Source organism: Tursiops truncatus, chromosome 1 (genome assembly GCF_011762595.2).
Source record: "Tursiops truncatus isolate mTurTru1 chromosome 1, mTurTru1.mat.Y, whole genome shotgun sequence".
NCBI classification, from domain to species: domain Eukaryota; kingdom Metazoa; phylum Chordata; class Mammalia; order Artiodactyla; family Delphinidae; genus Tursiops; species Tursiops truncatus.
The window spans coordinates 176529357-176544708 of record NC_047034.1 but is presented as its reverse complement, the minus strand read 5'-3'; the positions used below and the strand labels follow the sequence as shown (position 1 = coordinate 176544708).

Below are 15352 nucleotides of genomic sequence, written 5' to 3'. Positions count from 1 at the left end.
TCAGAGGGGTCTTGCCTGACCATTCCCGTTATTCCCACCCATTTTTATTTCCTTTGTGAGACTGTGTGTCATGGGCGGGAGCTGGATGGACCCAGGCCCTTGGGTGACTCCCGTTCTGGTGGCTCACGGGGCCCCATCTGTCCTGGTCAGGACCCCCGATTCAGCCCCGAGCACTGCTTGGGATCTATCTGGCTTGTTCCCAACCTGGTGAGCTCTCTGCTGCCTCTGGGTCTCCCTCACCCTTTCCGCCCAGCTCTCAGTCCTGCAGCTTTTCCTTCCAGTGCCACGTCCTCCAGGAAGCCTTCAAACCTTCCCGTAGCCCCTGGGACTTTCTTCTGGCAGCCAAGCCTGCGGCTCACCTGTGAGGCTGGAGCAGCTCGATTTCCTCACACCCGTCCCCCACCCCCACCCCCGCAGGGTCGGCTTGGCTCACAGGAGGCTCCTCTTTCGAGAGATGTTGGTGGAAGGAATAAATGAGGGAAAATGTGTCTATTTGTTTAACAAAATTGGGATCATGCTGGGCATGCTGGTTTTGTTTTTTTAAGACAGCTTTTAAAAAAATGTCTCACATCTTGAGCACTTTCCCTTTCCATTAAATATTCTTCCACGCGATTCTGAGGACGGCACACTTTTTCATCTTTGGTGCCGTAACTTTTTCAAAGCAACCCCTGCTGTTGAGCGGCAGGCTTCATTAAAGGAAGCAGCTTCGCTAAGTGGAAGATGAGTTACAGCGAGTCCTATGTGTGTAAGGGATGCTCAGAACACAACTCCCGCACCTTTTTAAAAAATATTTATTTATTTATTTATGGCCGCGTTGGGTCTTCGTTGCCGCTCACGGGTTTTCTCATTGCGGTGGCTTCTCTTATTGCAGAGCACGAGCTCTAGGCGTGCAGGCTTCAGTAGTTGCGGCACGCGGGCTCAGTAGTTGCGGCAGGCGGGCCCTTGAGCCCGAGGACTTCAGTAGTCGTTAGTTGCTCTGCAGCATGTGGGATCTTCCCGGACCAGGGCTCGAACCCATGTCCCCTGCATGGGCAGGCGGATTCTTAACCACTGCGCCACCAGGGAAGCCCCTATGTATGTATGTACTTGGTTGTGCCGGGTCTTCGTTGCGGCATGCAGGGACACAAGAGGTCTTCGTTGCCGCTTGCGGGATCTTTAGTTTCCCCTGCACATTTTAAATGTCCCTCCCCAATGACCTAGGGTTGGGAGAAGGGGTGGGTGGGAGGAAGCTGTTGGTCCTGATACCAGACTCCCCCTGGCTTCTGGTGATTTTGAGTTCAGAGAAGGGGATTTGGACAGGGAGGAGGGATCATGTCAAAGGCAGCGGGAAACACCTAACGCCCCCTCTCTCGTGTGGGGCTGCACCCCTGCCCCTGCTTTCTGGGTCCAGGACCCAGAGGACCTTTCTAGTCTCAACAAGGGGCCCCTGGAAGGCTGGGGGGGGGTCCCCGTGGGAAGGCAAAGGCAGCAGCACAAGCATCACCTACGACAACCCACCCTGGATCTCCCTTTCTTAAGGGCCTGAGCCAAGGTCCTCCTGTCTCTTTTTACCACCACGCCCTCTTCCTGGGAGTCCGACCAGTGTGATCAGAGGCCTGATGCTCGGTTTAATGCTCTGCTTGAAAAGTCATCTGGAAATTCTTAGTTTCCCCTTTGCACGTTACACACGGATCCTGCCAGCAGCTGTCCTCCTGTGCCATCCAGCAACATGGGGCCCTTCAGCTTCTGGACCAAGTCAGGCCCAGGGCGTCTGGATCCCGGCCTGTCCATCACCTTAGCCCCCTGTCTGCCCCCCCCCCACACCTTCCCCTGTGCTGTGAAAATCCCAGTAGAGGCTGCGTGAAGGACCATTGTGAGACCTGAGTGAGTTAACTGGGTGAGGATTGTTTAGAACAGTGCCTGGTACTTGGGAAGCACTGGTTATGATCACTCCCGCTCAGGACCCTGGAACTTTCCAGACCTTTGTCTTTGCCTAGTTAGCCTGTAGAGCAATGAAGTCTTCTGGAAATAGGATCTGGCTGGGACAGGAGGGAACACGGGTTAGAGGAAAGAAGCTGCAGTTATGGGCTTCCCTGGTGGCGCAGTGGTTAAGAATCCGCCTGCTGATGCAGGGGACACGGGTTCGAGCCCAGGTCCGGGAAGATCCCACATGCCGCAGAGCAACTAAGCCCGTGTGCCACAACTACTGAGCCTGTGCTCTAGAGTCCCCGAGCCACGACTACCGAGCCCGCGTGACCCAACTACTGAAGCCCGTGCGCCTAGAGCCCGTGCTCCGCAACAAGAGAAGCCACTGCAATGACAAGCCCGTGCTCCGCAACAAGAGAAGCCCCCGCTCGCCGCAACTAGAGAAAGCCCGCACGCAAAAACGAAGACCCAACGCAGCCAAAGTAAATAAATAAATCTATTTTTTTAAAAAGAGCTGCATTTAGAAGTTTCCAGTGAAATGTTCCAGGTGATAAAGTGAAAGAAACTGGCTCAAACCAGCTTCAGCCAAGAGGCCTGGGCCAGGGGGAGGTGGGAGCCGGCTGCTGTGCCTCCAGCTTCACATTCCTCCCCTCCCCAATCCCAGAGGCTGGGGAGCTCCACGGTGAGGCAGGGAGGCCGGGCAGGGCAGCAGCCTCCTGATGTGTGGTTTGGAGCCCAAGCAGGGTGAGGAGGGCACCTGGGGGTCTGGCGATGGCGGCCCCATACCCTGCTTTCTTCTGCATAGCGCATACTGCCTTGCAAGGTATTGTTTTTTCCTGTAACATCTGCCCCTCCCCTCCCCCCAAACCGCCCACCCTTTGAATGTCCTCAAGGGTGGGGACGTTCGTTGATCACCCTGTATCCTCAGGACGTAGGACCGTGTTTGGTGGCATCTGACAACGTGTCGAATGAGTGAGTGAAACCTGTAGCCCCCTGGCCCTCGACGGTGACACCTGCATGTGGCAGAGGAGAGAAGTGGACGGTGAGGCAGGTTTCTGCTTAGGCCACTGCGGGGCGGTAAGGGTGGGACAACTTTCACCAAAGCAGGAAGGGAATGCAGGATGAGGGCAGGTTGATGGGAAGTCGGGCTGGGGGCAGATTCCTTGGAGGTGACTGCGCGTGCCCAGGTAGAGAGGCCACCAGGCTGCTGCAGAATCAGCGGGGAGCTTGGGAGGAAAGCCCAGGAAGGAGCTGCAGCCGGGCGCCCCAGGCACGGGAGCTGAGCAACGGGAAGAGGCAAGAGCTGGGCTGAGCCGCCGGCTCCAAGCTAAGCCGGGAAAGCGCCTCTGGAATAACCTGCCCCTTGCGCACAGGAATTGAGAAAAGAACAAGAAGTTTGGGGAAGTACACAATATACTGGGGCGCACAGTATCTGCCCCAAACCACCAGCAGCCCAGGCACAGCAACACAGGGGTTGCTCATTTTCCCATCCCTGGAGGGAGCTGGGTAGAAAGGAAGGTGAATTCCCTGTCTTATAATTTATTAGCTTAGCAGAATCACCACGCACTTAACCCGACCGGCCGCAGGGAGCGGGGGCTGAGCGCAGCGAGGCGCGGCTGGGACAGAGGTGGCGTTAACCCAAAATTGCCACGAGGTGGCGCCCGTGCTCCCCTGAAGCCCAAACAGGAGGCCCAGAGGCTGGGGCAGCGGGAGCCGGGGGAGAAGGCGGTGGGCAGCCGGAGGGCTCCGCTCCGGGCTCCACCTTAGCCTCTTTGTCGGGGTGCAGCCTCGCATCCCATCCAGCCCTCCTGTGGGGGTGGGAGCGGCACAGGAGTGTGTGTGTTTGGGTGCAGTGTGTGTGTGCAGTGTGTGTACATCCAAAGCTGGGGTGTGTGCTGTGTGTGTGTGCAGTGTGTGTGCAGCGTGTGCGCATCCAGAGCTGGCCCCTAAGCCAGGGGAGGCTGGAAAACCCCAGGTACAGTGACTGCGAGCACAGCTTCCAACAGACTTAGGCTCAAACCCCTGATCAGCCCCTTCGTGCCGCACGTGGCTTCCCCGCTCTCTGCCTCGGTTTTCCCACCTGTTAAACAGGAGCATAATGCTGAGACTTCAGGGGCTTGTTGTGAGGAGTAAATAGAGGATGATGATGATAAACGTCTGCTGCGCTCTCCCTGAAGGCCAGGCGCTGTTCTAAGCACGCTCCTGTACTAGCCCATTCTCACAGCATCCTCTCACATGGGAGTGGCTGGGGACCGGAGGCCGAGGCCCCTGCACAGAGGAAAGGAGGCCCCTGGGTGCTGCTGAGGGGGGCAGCTACCCCCAGGGGCCGGGGGTGGAGGGACCGCCTTTGATGCTGAGGGCGGGAGCCTGTCTTGCTTGCTCACGGGGACAGCACACGGCTCCGTGTGGTCTCACAGCCACAGACGCTTCTGGGAAAGGGGCCCCTGTCGCGGCAGAGGTCGCTCGGTGGCGTGTGGCAGCGAGCGAAGGCCACAGCACGACGCCACGGTCCCCACCTCAGGGACCGCGGGGCAGCAGCGCCTTCCGCAGGGGCGGGAGAGCTCTGTGGAATGTTGGGGGGAAGCCCAGCAGCAGCTGGAGGTAGGGGGGTGGCCAGGAAGCAGGTGGGTGCGGCACAGGGGGCTAAAGCACAGGGGAGGCCCCGGGGGTCAAGGTCTCGGGGGGGCCAGGCCAGCGAGAGGCTTGGGGGTGGGGACTCAGTGGGGAGGGTCCCCAGAAGCCCCCGTTTGCCCGCCGGGGTCTGTCCTGGGGCAGGGCAAGCAGGGTGAGGTGGGCTTCACGACCCTGGGGTCGGGGAGAGCTGGGGTCAAGGTGAGGCCTCGGGCCCGGATGGGGAGCGGCCTTTGCGGGGTACCCTCCCCACCCCATCACCTCGCTGCTCAGGCCACCTGGAGTCCCGCCTCTTTTCCCTGGGGCCCCGTTCTGATGATGCTTCTCAGACACATAGAGAGAGAGAAAGAATTGGGGCTACCCCAAGTTCCAGGCCTGCGAGGGAAAGCGAGCTCTGACCTCACCTGAAGTTCTGAGTCCTTTGGACCGTGGGCCCGTTGAGGTCATAAACACCTGATTTTGGATTGGGGGGGGCGGTGCCCTCCCTCTGAGGCTGTCATCTGGGTGCCTTCCCCTCCCTGATGCCCCCCTTCTCCTCTCCTGGTCCTCCCAGCTCACACATTCCAGGAACCAGAACCTCAAGGGTTGCCCTCAGCTGCCGGCCCCGCCCCCATTCTTCCCACCAGCTCAGATGTGCTGAGATGCAGGAGCCAGAAACGGCCCTCCCCTCCCATCCTCCCCTCACCCACTGCGCACTCACAGGCCCAGAACAAAAACACACCACAAATAGAAATCGAAGTCTGAGAAAGAATCAAGGAGCCATGACCCAGCCGTGGGAAAGGCTGTGTGGCCTCCACCAAGTCACTTAACTTCTCTGGGTTTCTTTGCTTACCTGCAAAATGGGGTAAAGTTACCATCCTTGAGGAGTTGTTATCAGAAGGTGAGAGAAGGGGCTTCCCTGGTGGCGCAGTGGTTGAGAGTCCGCCTGCCGATGCAGGGGACGTGGGTTCCTGCCCCGGTCCGGGAGGATCCCACATTCCGCGGCTGGGCCCGTGAGCCATGGCCGCTGAGCCTGCGCGTCCGGAGCCTGTGCTCCGCAACGGGAGAGGCCACAGCAGTGAGAGGCCCGCGTACTGCAAAAAAAAAAAAAAAAGTGAGAGAAGATGTAAAATGCGGGATGCAGGTGTGATGTTTGGTCTAAAGAAAAGCCCCTCCTGGGCAAAGGGTTCTTTCTGGATTCTCCCCACCGCACTCCCATGCTCAGGCGGGGCTGCCCGCTCACCACTTTCCTGTAAGACTGCAGGTGGAAGGGGGCTGCCACGGTCTCCGCTGGGTAGTGCTTCTGCAGCCTTGCTCTCCAGCTCCACTTCCTGTTTTTCTCCCCAACGAATTTTGCACCATTGCTCTTTCATCAGGGCGAGCTGGTGGGTGGTGGGGTGAAGGCGGAGGCCTGCCTGGGAAGGCAACCTGGGGAAGCCAGAGAGAGGGGTGCGCGGGCATGCCCTGCCCCCCAGCTACAAGCTCTGGACTCCGTGGGCTGCTGCTCAGCGTAGACAGGATGCTAGAACCTGGGAGGCTGGTGGGGGGAGGCTAGGAGCCCGCCTGATGGGAGGAGCAGGGATTCCTACGTCCTCATCCTCAAATGGGAAACAGCATTTGTTCCTACGCTAGGGGCAGGACCTAGGGATGGACTGAACCAGGCTGAAGCCACATCTCTGGTGATATGAGGGGTGGAGGGGCCACTCTGAAAGGTGAGTCCAGCCTCCCTGCCTCCCTGAGGCTGTTAGGCCTCCGAGCCTCCAGTTTCAGTGTCACTGGGTGTCAGGTTCCTGCTGGAAGGAAATGAAAGAGCTGTTTCCATACTGGCTGGGACCAGAACTTTCCTCTCCCTTGGCTACAGTCCCCTGACCCTTCTCCTGGGCAAAGCCTGACTTGTCCGGCCGTGACTGTGCCATTCATTCACCCGATTCATTCAGCATTTCTACAGACTCACTTGCAACAGTCTCTGGTGCCCGACACGGAGCTCAGGGCCGGGGAGCCAGGCCAGGTCCGTGCAGAGCCCCTGACCCCAGGGAGCAGCTGAGCACACAGGCAGTCACGGTCGAGCAGACCAAGTCTGCAGTGGGGACGGCACAGCCTGGAGTAAAGATGGGGACCCGCTCTGGGCAAGGGAGCCAGGTGGGTAACACCTGTGCTGAGTAGCCAGGCAAATAAAGTATGGGGTAGGGGCAGAAGGGGGAGCGGGGAAGGGTGCTCCAGGCAAGGGGAACAGCACGAGCAAAGGCCCAGAGTCAGAGAGAGAGCCCGGGTTGCTCTGGAGCCGCAAGTCACAGCTCATGGTACAGCATGGAGGGCAGCCCGCAGCCCTGGGGGGCTAGCTGTGTCGGCTCCCTTGGTTCCCCACGTCTACTGTGTTCTCGAACCTCAGCCTCACCGGATACCCCAGTATAGGTCGCTGTCCCACCATATGTGTGGTTCCGAGAATCAGAAATCAGCGCTGTTAGCTCCAAGAGGAAAGGGGACTCCACGGCCGATGTATAGGATGTGCCCATGGGACCCAGAGACGCAGCCCAGCTTTGGGGTGATGGGACCAGACAGCCCTGGACACTCTCTCAGCGCTGCTGGCTCATTCCCATTTGCCCACCTGCATCGCACCTGCCAAGCTAATGGATCCTGGATCCCTTCACCCAAAGAGAACCATGTCCAGGTCCCAAGCCCATTTCTGGAGAAGGAGTTGACTCTCCTCTCTTGGATCAAGGTCTTCCTTCTGGCCCAGAGAGCTATGGCTAGTGGTCAAGTTTCTGTTCCGAGTTGCCTGTCCTCATGACCACACAAGGGAGGGTGACCAGAAAAGGGGGCTGGATAGGCGGTCTGTCCTGCCCAGTACCCACAGCCTTGCTGTTCTCCTTCGGCTTTCCCCAGACATCTCCGTTCCAGTTGCCCTTGCTTAACCTTGACACCACAAACTCAACCACAGATGCTTCGCCCCCCACGCCAAATGCGAGGCAATCCAAGCCCTGTCAAACCATTGCACCCAGGGCTCCGTCCTCAGAGCTGCCGTCTCCAGCTGATCCCCACCCCCCTCTATTTCTGCGGAATCTCCTCTGCGGTGGCCCCTCAGGATCCCCCTCGATTGATAGACTAAATGATCAATTTAACCTCCCCTACCGTACTTGATCTGTAGAGCAAAAAAGGGAAACTCCATACAGAGCACACAGCATGGCCTTCTAGACGGGCACAGTAAATGAAACTTTAGGAATAAGCTATCACGTGGGGTTTGCTCTGCTGGTTACCTACCTCGGCTCCTCTGTTGGCAAGTGTGGCTGCCCCAGGTTCTGCCCACCGGGAAGAGACCCCTTGTCTAGAGTCTTTCAGGCCTGCCCTTGAGAGGTTCTTGGGAAGGCTTTTTCTAGAAGAGGATGCAGCTGCCCCGGCAGCCTGCTTCTTGTTGGTGCCAGTACTTGGGCCTGGGAAACGCCCAGAGGGTAAGACATCACAAGCCCCAACTTCCAAGTTTTAGGGTTTCCTGGAGTTTCAACCCCCATAAAACCCTAGTTGGTTGCCTGTCAATTTTACTTTGGGTCGCGTCATTTACTAATATCCAATTCCATGAAATCCTGCCCAGTTCAATACTCAGCCTTAGGCTGGGCCGTGCCCCAGGGCTGGGGTTTCTTAGCAGCAAGCATGGTGGCCAGTTTCTTCTTTTAGCCTGAAGATGAGAAGAGGAATCATCATCTGACTTGGGGTGGAAAGAAGACTTTTTCTCTAAATTCTCTTGGGATGTTACCCCTGCCTGCCCTCTGGCCACTTGACAAAAGGAGGCTTTAGAGAGACCAGAGGTTAAGGGTTGTCCACTCCTGTGGCTCTTCCCAGATAGCCCCATTCCAACCGCTAAGCTCGCTGCCTTTTCTGTTCAGTGCTCCCTGAGCGTTAGAAACAGGGTGAGACAGAGAATGTGGCTGCCGCTTAGAGCAGGTGCATGATTAGCAGACCCTGGGTAGTCACCAGCTATAGGAGGAAAGCATTTCCCTTGACAGACTTAGATATTTGCCCTTCTTTTTCCTGATCTTGAGCAGAACTGAACAGAACTGAACAGAATTGAACTCATCTTGTAGCACCTTCTGAAGACAGCTAGAAGTAACGCACAGACTGGCAGCCTGGACCTTTTGCTACCAAGTTTCCTGAAGTATCAGCCTTGATTGGTACATGTTCTGGGCCACATGAGACCATTGAAAGTAATTTTTTCAAATAAATTTATGTATTTATTTATTTTTGGCTGCGTCAGGTCTTTGTTGCTGCGCACGGGCTTTCTCTAGTTGCGGTGAGCGGGAGCAACTCCTTGTTGCAGTGCGTGGGCTTCTCATTGTGGTGGCTTCTCTTGTTGTGGAGCACAGGCCCTACGGCGTGCGGGCTTCAGTAGTTGCAGCACATGGGCTCAGTAGTTGTGGCTCGTGGGCTCTATAGCACAGGCTCAGTAGTTGTGACGTGCAGGCTCAGTAGTTGTGGCTCTCAGGCTCTAGAGCACAGGCTCAGTAGTTGTGGCACACAGGCTTAGTTGCTCCAAGGCATGTGGGATCTTCCCAGACCAGGGCTCGAACCCATGTCCCCTGCATTGGCAGGCAGATTCTTAACCACTGCACCACTGGGGAAGTCCCATTGAAAGTAATTTAACTGATCTGTTACCACGTACCTAGACCTGCTGGTGTCCTGTCCCAGGATAAGGAACCCTCACTGCCCCTCACTCTACCTCAGGTCACCTAGTTTCAATACTCAATATCCTGTGACAGGGAACTTCCCTGGCAGTCCAGTGGTTAGGACTCTGTGCTTCCACTGCTGGGGGCCTGGGTTTGATCCCCGGTCGGGGAACTAAGATCCCGCAAGCTGTGAGGCATGGCCCCCAAAAAAATGTTTCAAAAAGTATCCTGCAGGCAGAGTCAAGATGGTGGTGTGGGAAGACGTGGAGTTAGTGTCTCCCTACAATTGGGGCACCTGCTGGCCGCTGGTGGGGGACTCGGACGCCCAAGGAGACGGAAGGAGCCCCAGAGTGAACCAGCGGCTTGCGGGATCTTGGTTCACGAGCCCTGGGTCTGGCCGAAGCTCCTGCGGTGGGAGCTCTGAGTCCGAAACACTGGACTAACAGAGAACCTCAGACTCCAAAGAATATTCATTGGAGTGAGGTCTCATGGAGTTCCTCATTTCAGCACCAAGATCCAGCTCTACCCAATAGGCTACAAACCCTGGCGTTGGAAGCCTCAGATCAAACAACCAGTAAGACAGGAACACAATTCAACTCATCAAAAAAAAATGAGACGGCAAAAAATTACATCACAGATGAAGGAGCAAGGTAAAAACCTACAAGACCAAATAAACGAAGAGGAAATAGGCAATCTACCTGAAAAAGAATTCAGAGGAATGATAGTAAAGATGATCCAGAATCTCAGAAGTAGAATGGAGGCATGGATTGAGAAAATACAAGAAATGTTTAACAAAGACCTAGAAGAACTAAAGAACAAACAAACAGAGATGAACAACACAATAACTGAAGTGAAAAACACCCTAGAAGGAATCCATAAGAGAATAACGGAGGGAGAAGAACGAATAAGTGAGCTGGAAGACAAAATGGCAGAAATAACTGCTGAGGAGCAGAATAAAGAAAAAAGAATGAAAAGAATTGAAGACAATCTCAGAGACTCTGGGACAACACTAAACACACCAACATTCGAATGATAGGGGTCCCAGAAGAAGAAGAGAAAAAGAAAGGGTCTGAGAAAATATTTAAAGAGATTATAGTTGAAAAGTTTCATAACATGGGGAAGGAAATAGTCACCCAAGTCCAGGAAGCACAGAGAGTCCCACAGGATAATCCCCAGGAGAAACACACCAAGACACATATTAATCAAACTAACAAAAATTAACTTCAAAGAAAAAATATTAAAAGCAGCAAGGGAAAAACACAAAATAACATACAAAGGAATCCCATAAGGTTATCGGCTGATTTTTCAGTGGAAACTCTGCAAGCCAGAAGGGAGTGGCAGGATACACTTAAAGTGATGAAAGAGAAAAACCTACAACCAAGATTACTCTACCCAGCAACAAGGATCTCATTCATATTCAATGGAGAAATCAAAAGCTTTTCAGACAAGCAAAAGCTAAGAGACTTCAGCACCACCAAACCAGCTTTGCAACAAATGCTAAAGGAACTTCTCTAAGCAGGAAACACAAGAGAAGAAAAAGACCCACAAAAACAAACCCAAAACAATTAAGAAAATGGTAATCGGAACATACATATCAATAATAACCTTGAATGTAAATGGATTAAATGCCCCAACCAAAAGACACAGAGTGGCTGAATGGATACAAAAGCAAGACCCATATATATGCTGTCTACAAGAGACCCACTTCAGACCTAGAGACACATACAGACGGAAAGTGAAGGGGATGGAAAAAGATATTCCATGCAAATGGAAATCAAAAGAAAGCTGGGGTAGCAATACTTGTATCAGATAAAATAGACTTTAAAATAAAGACTGTTACAAGAGATAAGGAAGGACACTACATAATGACCAAGGAACCAATCCAAGAAAAAGCTATAACAATTATAAATGTTTATGCACCCAACATAGGAGCACCTCAATACATAAGGCAAATGCTAACAACCATGAAAGGAGAAATCAACAGTAACACAATAATAGTGGGGGACTTTAACACCCCACTTACACCAATGGACATATCATCCAAACAGAAAATAAATAAGACAGAATAAATAAATAAATACAATAGACCAGATAGATCTAATTGATATTTATAGAACATTCCACCCAAAAGTGGCAGAATACACTTTCTTCTCAAGTGCACATGGAACATTCTCCAGGATAGATCACACCTTGGGTCACAAATCAAGTCTCAGTAAATTTAAGAAAATTGAAATCGTATCAAGGATCTTTTCTGACCACAACGCTATGAGACTGGAAATCAATTACAGGAAAAAAACTGTAAAAAAACACAAATACATGGAGGCTAAACAGTGCACTACTAAATAACCAAGAGATCACTGAAGAAATCAAAGAAAAAATTTAAAAATACATAGAAACAAATGACAACAAAAACACGACGACCCAAAACCTATGGGACACAGCAAAAGCAGTTCTAAGAGGGAAGTTTAGTGCAACACAATCTCACATCAAGAAACAAGAAAAATCTCAAATAAACAATCTAACCCTACACTTAAAACAACTAGAGAAAGAAGAACAAAGAAAACCCAAAGTTAGTAGAAGGAAAGAAATCATAAAGATCAGAGCAGAAAAAAATGAAATAGAAACGAAGAAAACAATAGCAAAGATGATAAAACTAAAAGCTGGTTCTCTGAGAAGATAAACAAAATTGATAAACCCTTAGCCAGACTCATCAAGAAAAAAAAGGGAGAGGACGCAAATCAATAAAATTAGAAATGAAAAAGGAGAAATCACAACTGACACTGCAGAAATACAAAGGATTATAAGAGACTACAACAAACAACGATATGTCAATAAAATGGACAACCACGAAGAAATGGACAAATTCTTGGAAAGGTACAACTTTCCAAGACTGAACCAGGAAGAATTAGAAAATATAAACAGACCTATCACAAGTAATGAAATTGAAACTGTAATTAAAAATCTTCCAACAAACAGAAGTTCAGGACCAGATGGCTTCACAGGTTCTATCAAAAATTCTATCAAACATTTAGAGAAGAGTTAACACCAATCCTCCTCAAACTCTTTCAAAAAATTGCAGAGGGAGGAACACTCCCAAATTCATTCTACGAAGCCACCATCACCCTGATACCAAAACCAGAAAAAGATATCACAAAAAAAGAAAATTATATACTGATATCACTGATGAACACAGATGCAAAAATCCTGAACAAAATACTAGCAAACAGAATCCAACAGCACATTAAAAGGATCATACACCATGATCAAGTGGGGTTTATCCCAGGGATGCAAGGATTCTTCAATATACACAAATCAATCAATGTGATACACCATATCAACAAATTGAAGAATAAAGACCATATGATCATCTCAATAGATGCAGAAAAAGCTTTTGACAAAATTCAACAGCGATTTATGATAAAAACTCTCCAGAAAATGGGCATAGAGGGAACCTACCTCAACATAATACAGGTCATATATGACAAATCCACAGCAAACATCATACTCAATGGTGAAAAACTGAAAGCATTTCCACTAAGATCAGGAACAAGACAAGGATTCCACTCTCACCACTCTTATTTAACATAGTTTTGGAAGTCCTAGCCACGGCAATCAGAGTAGAAAAAGAAATAAAAGGAATACAAATTGGAAAAGAAGAGTAAAACTGTCACTGTTTGCTGATGACATGATACTACACATAGAGAATCCTAAAGATGCCACCAGAAAACTACTAGAGCTAATCAGTGAATTTGGTAAAGTTGCAGGATACAAGATTAATGCACAGAAATCGCTGGCATTCCTATACACCAACAATGAGAAATAAGAAAGAGAAATTAAGGAAACACTCCCATTTACCACTGCAACAAAAAGAATAAAATACGTAGGAATAAACCTGCCTAAGGAGGCGAAAGACTTGTACTCAGAAAACCATAAAACACTGATGAAAGAAATCAAAGATGACATAAATAGATGGAGAAATATACCATGTTCTTGGATTGGAAGAATCAATATTGTGAAAATGACCATACTACCCCAAGCAATCTACAGATTCAACGCAATCCCTATCAAACTACCAATGGCATTCTTCACAGAATTAGAACAAAAAATTTTACAATTCGTATGGAAATGCAAAAGACCCCGAATAGCCAAGGCAATCTTGAGAAAGAAAAACGGAGTTGGAGAAATCAGGATCCCCGACTTCAAACCATACCACTAAGCTACAGTAATCAAGACAAAAACAGAAATATAGATCAATGGTACAAGATAGAATGCCCAGAGATAAACCCACACACATATGGGCACCTAATTTACAACAAAGGAGGCAAGAACATACAGTGCAGAAAAGACAATCTCTTCAATAAGTGGTGCTGGGAAAACTGGACAGCTACATGTAAAAGAATGAAATTAGAACACTCCCTAACAACATACACAAAAATAAACTCCAAATGGATTAAAGACTTAAATGTAAGAGCAGACACTCTAAAGCTCTTAGAAGAAAACATAGGAAAAACACTCTTTGACATAAACCACAGCAAGATCTTTTTTGACCCACCTCCTAGAGTAACGGAAATAAAAACAAAAATAAACAAATGGGACTTAATTAAACTTAAAATCTTTTGCACAGCAAAGGAAACCATAAGCAAGACAAAGAGACAAATCTCAGAATGGGAGAAAATATTTGCAGATGAAACAACAGACAAAGGATTAATCTCCAAAATATACAAACAGCTCATGGAGCTCAATATCAAAAAAAACAAGCAATCCAGTTAAGAAATGGGCAGAAGACCTAAATAGACATTTCACCAAGGAAGACATACAGATGGCCAAGAAGCACATGAAAAGATGCTCAACATTACTAATTATTAGAGAAATGCAAATCAAAACTACAATGAGGTATATCACCTCACGCTGGTCAGAATGGCCATTATAAAAAAATCTAGAAACAATAAATGCTGGAAAGGGTGTGGTGAAAAGGGAGCCCTCTTGCACTGTTGGTGGGAATGTAAATTGATACAGCCACTATGGAGAGCAGTATGGAGGTTCCTTAAAAAACTAAAACTAGAACTACCATATGACCCATCAATCCCACTACTGGGCATATACCCTGAGAAAACCATAATTCAAAAAGAGTCATGTACCACAATGTTCATTGCAGCTCTATTTACAATAGCCAGGACATGGAAGCAACCTAAGTGTCCATCGACAGATGAATGGATAAAGAAGATGTGACACATGTATACAATGGAATATTACTCAGCCATAAAAAGAAATGAAACTGAGTTATTTGTAGTGAGGTGGATGGACCTAGAGTCTGTCATACAGAGTGAAGTAAGTCAGAAGGAGAAAAACAAATACCATATGCTAACACATATATATGGAATCTAAAAAAAATGGTTCTGATGAACCTAGTGGCAGGGCAGGAATAAAGTCGCAGACACAGAGAATGGCCTTGAGGACATGGGGCGGGGAGGGGAAGCTGGGGCTAAGTGAGAGTAGCATTGACATATATACACTACCAAATGTAAAATAGAGAGCTAATAGGAAGCGGCAGCATAACACAGGGAGATCAGCTCGGTGCTTTGCGACGACCTAGAGGGGTGGGATAGGGACCTAGAGGGGTGGGATAGGGAAGGTGGGAGGGAGGCTCAAGAGGGAGGGGATATGGGGACCTGTATCCATATGGCTAATTCGCTTTGCTGTGCAACAGAAACTAACACAGTATTGTGAAGCAATTATACTCCAATAAAGATCTATTAAAAAAAATCCTGTGACAAACCATAACGGAAAAGAATATGAAAAAGAATATATATATTATATATATATATAATATATATATATTAGAGTCTCTGCTGTACAGAAGAAATTAGCATAACATTTTAAATCAACTACACTTCAATAAAATTTTTTAAAAAGATACCTAGTTTCAATACTTTCTTTGAAAAGCTGTTTCTTTCAACACCCCCCTTCTGATACCAATTTCTATATTAATTGGGATTTGTTTGTTTCAAATGACAGAACCTAAGTCAAAAGACTTTGTCCTGGGTGGACTATTGTCCTCCTAAAATTCATGCCCACCTGGAACCTCAGAATGTGACCTTAATTGGAAATAGGTTTTTGCAGATCTAATGAGTTAAGATGAGGTCATGCTGGACGAGGGTGTCTTTATAAGAAGAGGGAAATTC

The 15352-nt window shown here is 49.5% G+C and overlaps 1 long non-coding RNA gene across 1 annotated transcript; it reads right to left on the bottom strand.

Moving 5' to 3' along the window:
- Positions 1-2112: 2112 nt before the first annotated feature.
- Positions 2113-5808, bottom strand: LOC117313556 (uncharacterized). Its single transcript, XR_004528043.2, has 3 exons — positions 5369-5808; positions 3986-4173; positions 2113-2918 (listed from the first exon to the last, which is right to left on the bottom strand). It is a non-coding gene; the product is annotated as an uncharacterized lncRNA (long non-coding RNA).
- Positions 5809-15352: the final 9544 nt, after the last annotated feature.